Source organism: Garra rufa, chromosome 25 (assembly GCF_049309525.1).
Source record: "Garra rufa chromosome 25, GarRuf1.0, whole genome shotgun sequence".
NCBI lineage: Eukaryota > Metazoa > Chordata > Actinopteri > Cypriniformes > Cyprinidae > Garra > Garra rufa.
In genome coordinates, this window is record NC_133385.1 from 30,994,968 (window position 1) to 31,007,787 (window position 12,820).

At 31.2% G+C, this 12,820-nt stretch overlaps 2 long non-coding RNA genes across 2 annotated transcripts; one reads left to right on the forward strand and one right to left on the reverse strand.

Annotated features, from left to right (window-relative positions):
- Positions 1-387: 387 nt before the first annotated feature.
- LOC141301176 (uncharacterized) lies at positions 388-1,307 on the forward strand. The gene is made up of 3 exons (XR_012342122.1): positions 388-578; positions 815-911; positions 1,019-1,307. It is a non-coding gene; the product is annotated as an uncharacterized lncRNA (long non-coding RNA).
- A 3,763-nt stretch (positions 1,308-5,070) lies between these two features.
- LOC141301680 (uncharacterized) lies at positions 5,071-8,665 on the reverse strand. Its single transcript, XR_012342213.1, has 2 exons — positions 8,561-8,665; positions 5,071-8,472 (listed from the first exon to the last, which is right to left on the reverse strand). It is a non-coding gene; the product is annotated as an uncharacterized lncRNA (long non-coding RNA).
- Positions 8,666-12,820: the final 4,155 nt, after the last annotated feature.

Here is a 12,820-nt window from a genome sequence, read left to right on the forward strand (position 1 = left end):
TATTAGTAGTCCAAAAAGTTGTTGTATTTTTTATTATGTTGTCTCCATGTTTCGTGCCGCAAATACACGGCTGGCCTGTTAACTAAGTGTCCTTTTCTATAGCCCGCAAGCTAGCGCATTTGGCACGGTTTTTGTAAAGCTGTGTTGGCAGAATTGATAATACATATTAAGCGAAAGATACTTATATTGAACGTTAAGCATGAACTCATTACCTCCCCGTCCTGAACCTTGCGCGCCATTTTGTGCTAACGTTAGCTGACGAGTCACCGACTATTTAAAATGTACATTTTTGTTATGCACTGTTATTTGTTTTCTCATTGTCCGGTCTATAAATGTTTTTATTTTATTTTTTTATTTAGATAATGGATGTCGAGGAACAAATGTTAGTTAATCTAACAATTTTGAACAGGGTGCTTGCAACTGTCTTCAGATACTACTACAACTAGATTGCTTACACTGCTTGAAGAAAAAGCCCCTACAATCCTGAGAGAACACGAAGAGACAAAGACACTGTCTATTTCCTCAAGAAAGTTTCTTGTTAAGGTTGCTGTCAGTGACCTTGTTGAGAAACATGGATTGTGAGTAAGTTATATGTGGTTGTTTATAAGATGTAAGGTGTATTTGTTTGCAAATTAAATTACATGTACTAAAACAGTTATACATAGTAAATAAGGTTAATTTAATAAATAACTTTAACAGTCTAAAGTACCAGTGTTTTATATATATATGTATATATGTATGTTATATTTTTGTGTTTGATAATGTTTGTGTTAGAGCCATTTTTGCAACATTTTTTATTGAACTTTTTTTTCAGCTATCCATCTGGTACAGAAAAGCTGGCACTAGCAAAGGAGATTGTGTCATTGTTCCCCTTGTTAAGGATTCACGTGTTTGGTGAAAATGAGGGACACGTAAGGATGTTTTTACATTATAAAATGAATTACTTAGCAATGTGAATGTAAACTGCTCAAGTATATTTGAATCCAGCTTAATTCTATTTTTGCATTACTCATGTCAGGAGCATTTTTTTGATGGGCCATCACACAGTGGCTTCATAGAAATGAGACTGCGGAACATCAGACGGAAGCTTCAACAGAACCAGCGGATGTACAGTTTGAAACGTTGCCATTGTACACTGCAACCTTCTTTGCCAAGTCCAGAAGAAACAGTGCCAAGTGAGTGGTTGACCCTGATAGAGAGGATGCGACCGTAACCAGAGAATTCATCATCAATAAAGACTGCAATTGACCAAACCTTCAGTTACCGAAGGAGATGGATAGCCACAAAATCCCCAACTGTTGCTGAAATCTTCAAGGAATATCCCATATTTCTTGACATGCCTGCATTGGTAATAGACATGCTCAACTAAAAGAGAACTTTACACAAACTTGTAATTCATAATTGTAATGCTGATATTTATTTGTTTCTGTTGTTTTTTTTTGCATTGAAGATGGACATTGAATTTTCCAAGCTCACAGATGGGAAAGAAGACATGTTTATCCGGAAATTGGAAGGGACCATAATTCCAAAGCTCAAGGAAATAGCATCCTTGGAGAAGAAAAATGACATCAGACACTTGCTGGAGGAAGCCAACAATCAGCAAGATGGTATGATTTTCTGCCTCAATGTCTGTTGCATGTGCACACATTTCTAAACCTAGTTTAAATGAGAAAACTTAATGTAAATTTTAATGTTCAATTCATGATAAAATAAATTTTGCATGTGATCTGCATCATCAGGATGAGCTGTGCTACACCATGTTGAAGATCCTCATTCATCTTCCTCCACCCACAGCATCTGGGAGAAGTGTTGCTGGCAGTAAATGCTGTATGAACTCTGCAGTCTCGGACCTGTTGGAGCAAGCGGCGGTATGCTTTTTTTTTTTTTTTTTTACTGTGTTAGCTTGTGATAAACAACATTGCCTCTCATACAGCAACATTTTCTGATGCTTTTCTTTGTTTCATTTCTGTAGACTGGTACCAATGTGACGACCTTGCTCAGTGAATCCATGAAAGGGTCCCTGAAGTCAGCCCAGTTGCAGTTGGTTTCCATCGGTTCTCTAGGACATGGAGCCCAGTACGTAATTGTGGCAAAGAATGATTCTTTTGCCCTTCCACTTGATCTTGAAAGCCTGACCTGTGCTGTAGACAGACTTTTAAATTCTTCTGGCTGTGCAATCTTCAGTATTCAAGCCAACTTTACTCTGATTTTTCCTTTTTGAGTATATATATGATTATTGTGATGGTGTTCATTATTCTAAACATCCTATTCACCGAAACCATCCCAATGCATTACAAATTCAGTTATACTTTGATGATTTGGAAACAACAAATCCTCTTGGATCAAAAACTAAGATTCATAAAATGGGGCCTGTTTACTTTGCGTTACGAAATGTGCCTTCAGAGTACAATTCTGTACTTTCCAATGTTCATTTGTGATATGTTCATTATTTTATGTATGTTTTTTTCGATTTAGTTATTTCATATACAGTACATTTGATTAGTTAATGATTACTAACCATTTACAAAACATAAATGCGTTTCATAAATGTTTAATAAATTGGTTCATTTTTGTGTATGTTTTGCTCACATCAGGTGCACAGTGGTTAAAGACTCCATGTGTTTCAGAGAAGACAGCTGTCTATACCCTGCAGTACACACTCTACACTAACTACACACTACAGTGTTCAACGCCTGTTATAGATGATGTGTAAACGCATGAATAAATCATTTACAACACTTTCTGCATCCCCTTATCTAAAGTGTTAACTGTTCATCACTTGTAAATGTGTTACACATCATTCATGGGTACGATTCGTTGATCTTATGCCTTATTGATTCTTGAAGTGGTAATCTACGAATGATGTGTAACATATTTACAAGTGATGAATAGTTTACACTAGATTAGGGGATGCAGAAAGTGTTGAAAATGCTTTATACATGCTTTACACATCATTGTGTTGATAACTGTAACTTACCTGTTACAAATTATATGTTAGTGTATTTAAGGCATTTACAACACTTTCTGCTCCCTCTAATTGCTACATACATACAAAAAAATAACAATTTATTAAATATTTATGAAACGCATATGCTTTGATTAGCTAATCATTAATCAAATGTAAACGACTTAACCTAAATCTACAAAACATACATACAATAATTAACATATCACTTTTTAATCATTTATGAACGCATAGTCATGTTTCATAAATAATTAGTTAATCATTTACTAATCACTAGTAAATGACTTGCAATGGAATTTACAAAGCATACGAAAATATTAGTATATCACTTGCTAATCATTTATGAATGTTTTGTAAATGATTAGTTCATCATTAACTAACCACTTACATGACTTGCTACTGAACGTTATTATAAAGTGTTACCAGTATTTTTATTTTTGTTTATTTATTATTTTATATTTGTATAGAGAATTTCTAGTCCCTTTCAGAGTGTTAAATTATCTTTATTAACCTGTATTAACCTGAATTGAATGTTTTATATTTTGTAATTAATAAATACATTGATTTGAATTATTTTATATATGTATAGAACATTTTTAGTGCCTTTCAGCGTGTTAAATTATCTTTATTGACCTGAATTGAATGTTTTATATTGTGTAATTAATAAATACATTGATTTGAAATCCCTTTGACTACTGTACATTTTTTTGACAATTCAGACATTAGTTATGTGGTGACTGCATCCATTTCAGATGTATAGAATAAGTTATAGTAGCTGAAAAGTAGTGAAACAGATTTATTGTTGTAAATTAATAGTGCGGGCCCTGTGAGGGCTTAGTGAGGGCTTCCTAGGGGCTAAACGAGGGCTGCCCGTGCAGGGCCAGCGCTAAGGGGCCAACGTTTTGCCAATGAGCAAATTCTCATGGGCCCTGCGCTGGCAGCCCGCTGGGGGCCCTTAGGCTAGCCCTAAGTGGGCCTGTAAAGGGCCAGTGCTGGCTTGTTTGCAGGGGATACATTGTAGCATTTTTCTGCCGTTTTGGGTCCTTTTCACACCACACTGATTGCTCTGGTCCGAACCAGTTGAAACGAACCAAAATGCAGTCATGTGACAACGTCCACCTCACTCGTTGGCCAGATCGTGTCATTGAACCACTGATCTATAATAGAGAATTAAATAGATCAGTGTGTTGAACGTATTTTCTAAACTGTTAGGGGCCATTCACATGTCCCGTCTTTTGCGCGCTCAAGCTCATTATTTCAAATGTAGACGCGCGAAATGCGCGCTCAGAATGGAAGCGACGTGGTCGCGACGCGCGCGTTTTTTACATTCGCGAACACGCCGCATCGAGATAAAAACATCGCAACTTTTCAGAATTCTGCAAGCGCACTGCAGGTCATGTGACATAAACCAACCAATCAGCTTCATCCTTTCCCTTAATAACATTGAAAGCATTGACAAGTTGGAGAAACAGCTTATCATAGCTGTACAGGCGTTTTCCATGCGTTTTTAGGCGCGACATGTGAACGGCCCCTTAAACAATGAGAAAGATTGTGATGTTCTTGTGAGTTTTCGAAAGTTGGGACCTATATGATCATCAGACTAAATTTATGAGGCTCCGCACCTCCTCACAACTCCAAGTTTGTCTGCGAGCTGTCATGGGGCTATGTTGCTAAAGCGCTAACTGTCAACAAATACTTGTCCTCATCCCATAATGAACAGCGCAGCGGACTACGGCAGCTGGATTAGTCCAAAAAGGCGCAGTACTTTTTGCGGTTGGGTGTGTTCTAGTTCGGTTCATGTTCTCACCACAAACGAACCGCTCAAGTGTTCGTTTGAAAGTGGATGGATTTGGTCCGCTTTCGGTGCGCACTCGAGTGCGATTGCTACATTCACACCTGCCCAAACGAACCGCCAAGAGACTAGTCATAACATAGGACAAGTAAAAAAAGGTCTGTTGTGACTAGAAAGATTAGGTTACTAGTAACCAAGAGGGAAAACAAACTCTAGTGCGATTCAACTGAACTAAATAAGGCAGGTGTGAAAGCACCCCTAAACGTGTTACTTATTGTGGTTTTAAATGTTTCAAAAATGACAAAACACCATGTCGAAATGTAAAACTTTACTGTGGTGCTGTAATTGCAACAATCATTAACAAACAGTGAGCCGTTGACATCTCATTCATTTCAGTTGTCAGACAAGGTAACATTGTACTGTGCTCTGTAAAAAAAGGAAAAAAGTAAATGAAAAATAAATGTCAATGGGTTGAACTATGGCTCAGGAGCGCAAGCATCATTTAAGCACAACATTCCTATATGAATCCTGCATTGGAAGTTTTGCACTTTGACCTTAATATTTCCTCACTAAGGGGTCAAGCAAACTTCACAACAACAAAAAACGCCAGGAAGAGAAAGCGATTTGATGCTCGACTGTACTTGCTCCCAGAAAACCTGAATGAATGTGTTCTTAAAAACAGTACGATTAATATATATAAAACAAATTAAGTGAAATGATCAAATAAATACATTCTCAATTTCAATTGTTCCAAACAAATATATACACTTTCAATTACTCAGTCACACCTTCATTATTGAACTTATCGCACTTCATCCAAGCAACATCAATGAACGAACTGAACCCAATGCCCAACAAACAGTCATGAATATAAATATTCCTACTATGGCAAGCCATTTTAACATTTAATCCTTGCAATGTACTGGTAGCAATTTTAACGATACTAGTACCTATTTAATAGATACTAGTACTTTTCATTAGATACAAGTACTTATTGATTAGCTACTAGTACTCATTCAACACATACTAGTACACATTTGTTCGATGCTAGTACTTTTTCCAAATGTTACTAGTAAGATTTTTAATCGACTTCTACAGTGGCATAAGATGGGTAAATAGTAATTGTGATTTATAAGATAAGAATTTTTACTAGTACTTTTTTATACAAGAGTAGTTTTTCATTAGTTACTAGTACTTGTTTTTAGATACGAGTACCTATTATTAGGAACTAGTTCTTATTTACAGGATACTAGGACTTATTCATTAGATACTCCTACCTATTAAATACATACTAGTATTTACTCAATAGATGCTTGCACCTATTAACTTGATACTAGTACTTATTCAACACATGCACATTTACTAGATACTAGTACTTATACCAAATGTAAATAAGATTTTTATTTGAACGCTACAGTGGCCATTCTGACTAGTCATAACATAAGACAAGTAAAAAAAAAAAGTCTGTTGTGACTAGTAAGATTAGGTTACTAGTAACAAATACAAAATATACTAGTGTCTAAAATACAAGTACTAGTACCTAATGTATAACTGCTGGCATGTATACTTTTATATTTAGGTACTAGTATCTAATGAAAAATACTAGTATTCAATAAATTTGTACTAGTATCTAATGAATACCTACTAGTAATATTTAAAAATATACTAGTCACTATTGGAATACATACTAGTCAGCTAGTCAACTAGTCAACTAAACAGTCGATATGTGAGTGACAGATTCTGAAGACAATTTGAAATGGGTTGCTAGTAACAACAGAGCAGTTACTAATTACTACTGAAATAAGTACAAGTATCTAATAAATAAGAACTCAGATTGTGATTTACAAGAGTTTTTACTAGTACTTTTTATATACTTATAAAATATGCATCTATATACTATTACTCATTTTTAGATACTAGGACTTATTATTAGATACTAGTTCTAATAATAGGAGTATCTAATAAATAAATCCTAGTATCCGATAAATAAATCGGATACTAGGATTTATTTATTAGAAACTCCAACATATTAAAAAGATACTAGTACTTAGTAGTCATTGGACACTTGTACCTATTAAATAGATACTAGTACTTATTCATTAGACACTAGTACTTACTGATTACATACTAGTATTAAAGTAGCCAAAATGTAAATAATAGTAGCTAATGAATAATCACTAGCAGCTAATGAATATGCACTAGTAACTAATGAATAAGAACTAGTAGCTAATGGAAAAGAACTAGTAGCTAATGGATAAGAACTAGTAAATAATAAATAATAACTTGTAGCTAGTGGATAAACTAGTAGCTAATGAATGAGCACTAGTAGCTAGTTGGTAAACTAATTAATGACTAAGTACTAGTTGCCAATGAATAAGGACTAGTAGCTAGTTGATAAACTAGTAGCTAATGAATAAATACTAGTAGCTAATGAATAGGAACTAGTAGCTTATAATAAAAGCTAGTAGTTAATGGATAAGTATTAGTAGCTAATGGATAAGGACTAGTAGATAATGAAAAAGTATTAGTAGCCAATGAATAAGGACTAATAACTAATAAGTAAGGACTAGTAGCTTATAAATAAGAACTAGTAGCTTATGATAAGAGCTAGTAGCTAACGGATAAGTATTAGTAGCTGATAATAAGGACTAGTAGCCAATGAATAAGGACTAGTAGTTAATGGATAATCACTAGTAGCAAATGGATAATCACTAGTAGCTAATGAATAAGAACTAGTAGGTAATGGACAAGCACTAATAGCCAATGAATAATTACTAGTAGCTAATTAACAGGAACTAGTAGCTAACCAATAAGTACTAGTATTTCATGGAATAGAAACTAGTAGCTAAAGAATATGCACTAGTAGCATAAAACTAGATTCTAATGCGTTTTAAGGATTAAAGGTTAAAGCGGCTTGCCGTATTCGTATGGCTGATTGTTCGTTCTATTATCGTAGTGCTTTCGCCAATTCTGTTAGCTTCATCTAAATCTACACGACGCATTTGGTGTCAGAGCATTGTTTCCTTTGTGTACAATCAAGTTTGTAAACATTTACTCTTCTTTGTATTGTTCTATACAGAAACACTGTTTTGGTAAAATAACAAATCGAGCAAATTAGTGTGGTCAAGACGTTGACTTGAAAGCATAATAAAATTGCACTGGTGGACTGCACTGACTTTTCACTTCTTTTTTTCCCCCTTTTTGGCATCAGTATTAAGGCCCGGTGTATAAATGGAAGAGGAGTTTGTGGGAAACGCGCACACAGACACACGCCCATTCAACTGCATTCAAATATGCCACAAATACACAACCTATATTGCAGAGAAAGGGAAGTACGTAGGAAAGAGGGAACACGTCAGTTACCGAGAGTGGCAGTACAGCGTTTGACATCCACTCTGAAATGATTATCGGTCAATATTCATTAAAACAAGAGTCTCTTTCTCTCTAATTGAAGTGCTTAGTGCTTGATGGTGTGGCTACGGTCGGTAGCGACGTCGCAGCGGGGCATTCGAGGGGCTGTGTGACGGTGATGGTTTGGCTGTGTTTATTGCTAGGCGATGGTCGCTAGGTGACAGCATCTCAAGTGAAGACGTAGTTGATGAGGAGCTGGAAGAACAACAGCATGCAGAGGATGACACAGTGGCGGCCGCTCAAGGACTTGCTCTCCTCCGCCGTCTTGTGCCGCGCAATCTGGCGACCCAGTGCACTCAGGTTTCTGAAGGTACAGGGATTAGTGTAATTAATATACAGTATTGAATTGTATTGCCATCAGTAATAATGAATTCAGTATTGCCTGGACTTGCCTCTGGATGTCCTGCTGTGTTTTCTGTATAGCTGCTACCGACGCCTCTATGAGGGCGATGTCCTTCACTTCTTTAGTGCATCTGGTACACTGGTTCATAAAGCCTGAGGAAGTCAAAATATATAAATATAGAGATACATAAAACAGTTTAAAGGCTAAATTTTTTGTTTTCTAATACATACTTCATATTTTATATGACAGACCTTTTTTAAATCTAAAAATACATTAATATTTTTGTTTGTTTTATAATAAACTTTAAACTGCTTCTGTTTTAGAATAAATATTTATTTTTGTTTTAGAATACATATTCTTTATTTTAGAATTCATACTTTTTAATTATTGTTACTTTTTCCACATTTTATTTTATAGTAAACTGTTTTGTTTTAGAATAAATACTTATTTTTGTTTTAGAATACATATTCTTTATTTTAGAATTCTTTCTTCATACTTTTTTATTTGAAAATACATTTTATTTTATAATACATCTTTTGTTTCATAATAATTAAAAAAAGCTTACCTTTGTATTGTATCATATAATTTTTACTTATATATTTTTAATAAATATTTGTATTTTTTACTAGTTTTGTTTTAGAATCAATATATATTTTTAAATACATATTCTTTATTTTAGAACTCATACTTATTTTTGTTATTACAACTTTCTTTACTAGCAACTTGTTTTTGTTCTAGAATAAATATTTATTTTTGTTTTAGAATAAATATTCTTCATTTTAGAATTCATACTTTTTATTTGAAAGTATTCTTTTATTTTATAATACATTTTTTGTTTTGTTCTTAATTTAAATTCTTACCTTTGTGTTTTATCATATCATTTTTACTTTATAATAAATATATATTTTTTTATTTACATTTTAAATCATTTTTATTTTAGACTATTATGTGTTTTATCCTAGAATAAATAGTTAATTCTAGAATACATTTTATTTTAATTTTGTTTTATTTTAGAAAAAAAATATATAAAACACACTTGAATTCATATAATATATATATATTTGTTTTATAATAAATAGTTTTTAAATCTTTTTTAACTTTTGTATTATCACATCACTTTTACTTAAAATGAAATAAAATGAAAAATAAATGCTGTTTTAACTATTTTACTTTAGAATAAATATATTTTCAAAAACAATTTTATTATTAATATTTTTATTTTAATACCACATTTTAGAATAAATTGTTTTATTTTTTAATAAATTTTTATTTTACAATACATTTTTTAATAAATTATATAATAATTATATTATATTATAATTTTTTAACTTTATAATGAATGAACTTTAGTTTTTTGTTATATATGTTTTTAATAAATATTTTTATTTTAGACTAGTTTTGTGTTTGTTTCTAGAATAAATTGTTAATTTTAGAATGCATTTTTTTATTTTGTTTTATTTTAGGAAAGAAAATATAATACACATTTATTTTAAGATTGTTTTTATTTTAGAATAAGTGTTGTTTTAATTATTTTATTTTAGAATAAATATATATTTTTATTATTTGTATACTTTTATTTTACTACCACATTTTATAATAAATTATTTTATTTTAGAATAAATATACACATTTTTTATTTGTTAAGGTTTTTATAATAAATATTTGTATTATAAACAAATTTTGTTTTATTTTTAAAATAAATGATTTTAGAATACATTTTAGTTGAATTATTTTGCTTTATTTTATTAAAAAAGATATATATATATATATATATATATATATATATATATATATATATATATATATATATTTTAGCATTGTTTTTATTTTGGAATAAGTTGATTATTTTAGATTGTGAGCTGTTTTAATTATTTTATTTTAGAATAAATATATTTTTAAATACATATTTTTTATTTTATAATAAATTGTTTTATTTAAAAATACATTTGTATTTTATCTTATAATAAATATATATGTTTTATGGTTTTATAATAAATATTTTTATGTTTATACTAGTTTCTTGCTTCTGCCATGGAGAAAAAAATAAAGTAGGTGGATTTTTTTTTTCTCTGAATTGTGAGATATTGCAGTTGTGAATTTTTATCTCACAATTAAATACAATAAAAAAAGTCACAATTGCGAGAAAAAAAGTCAGAATTTGACAGATATATATATATATAAACCTTTCCCAGGCTGCTTGTCTGGAATGAATCAATTCTTTGCTTTACCTTTTTTTCCATTCATTGTGCACATGGTGTAAAAACAATCACCTGACTTTAATTAACTTTTGTATAGTTAAAATTATTTGTATAAGTGCAGCTAGTTTACTGTAATGTCCAACAATTTCTTTCAGCCCGTTATTATAGTCTAGTGGATCTGACACACTGTTTCATAAAGTGAATAGTTCAACTTTAAAGATCTCATTTTCACATTACTCACGTCTGAAGCTTTTGTAACAGTCCGCAGCCAGACTGATGAACTATTTTAATTGCCGGAAGAAGTATTTATTCACCTCTGAGAATGGCGCTTGTGTTTGCGTGTGGCTTTGATGACTTGCCTTCGTTGTCGGATGACTCATGGTTGGGTTCTGGTGTTGAACTGCTGCTCTCTGTGTTCTGACTGCAGCTGGACGGCTGGCTGCTCGACTTCCTGTGCTTGCCATTCACCCGCACCTGACGAACACACACCGCTGTCAGCCAAACACACCCTGAAGGGTCAGCAGGTCACCTCCTTTACAAAACACAAGGAGCCTGTGGGACGTGTGACTCACCTTCTGCTGTCCTGCCCAGTTCTGACTGTAGGAGAAGCCGCTGTGCTGGCGCTGGGATTTCTCTTTTGTCTGGATGATGCCGTCCTTGTCAAACTGCACCAGACAGCGCTCCGGATCCCACGGCTTAGTGCTGAGAACGGAAATGGGACGAGGAGATTATTAGCTTCTGGAATACTGACAAATTTTTGGATTTGTCCTTTTATTTTAATCAAAAAATGCCTAGAAATAAACAGCAATGATTTGTGACCCTGGACCACAAAACCATTCATAAGGTTCAGTTTTTGAAATTGAGATTTATACATAATCTAAAAGCTGAATTTGTGAGGATAGAACAATATTTGACTGAGATACAACTATTTAAAAATCTGGAATCTGAGGGTGCAAAAAAAAATCAAAATATTGAGAAAATCGCCTGTAAGTTGTCCAAATGAAGTTCTTGGCAATGCATATTACTAATCAAAAATTAAGTTTTGATATATTTATGGTTGGAAATTTACAAAATATCTTCATGGAACATGATCTTTACTTAATATCCTAAGGATTTTTGGCATAAAAGAAAATGTTATAATTTTGACCCATACAATGTATTTTTAGCTATTGCTACACTTATACCTGTGCTACTTAAGACTGGTTTTGTGGTCCAGGGTAATGTTTATACAATTTAAGATTAAAATTTATATTAAAATAATAAAGCTAAATATTATAATTAATTTATTAACATTAATAAATTAAATTATAAATTATTGTTCATAAAATGTAGGCAATTTTATATAATAATACGTACACATTTGTGGATTTAGTAATTGTTATGTAATAAAAAATGCTTATAAATGAAAAGCAATGATTTATATATATTAAAAATAATAAATGAAAATTGAAAATCATTTATTATTGATTTATTAAAATAAATGATAAATTATTGTTCATAAAATGTACAGTTTTATATAATATAGTATATATATTAAAAATAAATATTAAAGAACAATGTATAATATCATGTAATAAAATATAAAATATATAATAATGTAATAAAAGTATTTTTCTGTAGCAATTGCGTATGATAATTAATAAATAAATAAATAATAAGTTGTTAATATTATAAATGAATAATTAATGTTTATATATTCATAAAATGCATAACATTTCATAGAATTATTAATAATACTAATAACATTATAGTATTTAAAAATTTAATAAAAATAAATACAAAAAATAAATAAATGCACACTGATTAATTACAAAACAAATAATAACATTACAGTATTTAATAATAATAAAAAATACTTTAATATAATAAATATATATAATAAATAAAAAATATAATATAATAAATAGTCAATGCATTAATCATAAAATGCATTAATCATAGTAATATTAATAACAGTATAATTTTTAATACATAACATTACAGTATTTAATAAAATAATACTTTAATATAATAAATACATATCATAAAACAAACAATAATAAATAGCAAATTAATATTAAGAAATGCATACAATTTATAGAATTATTAATGATATTAATATTAATAACATT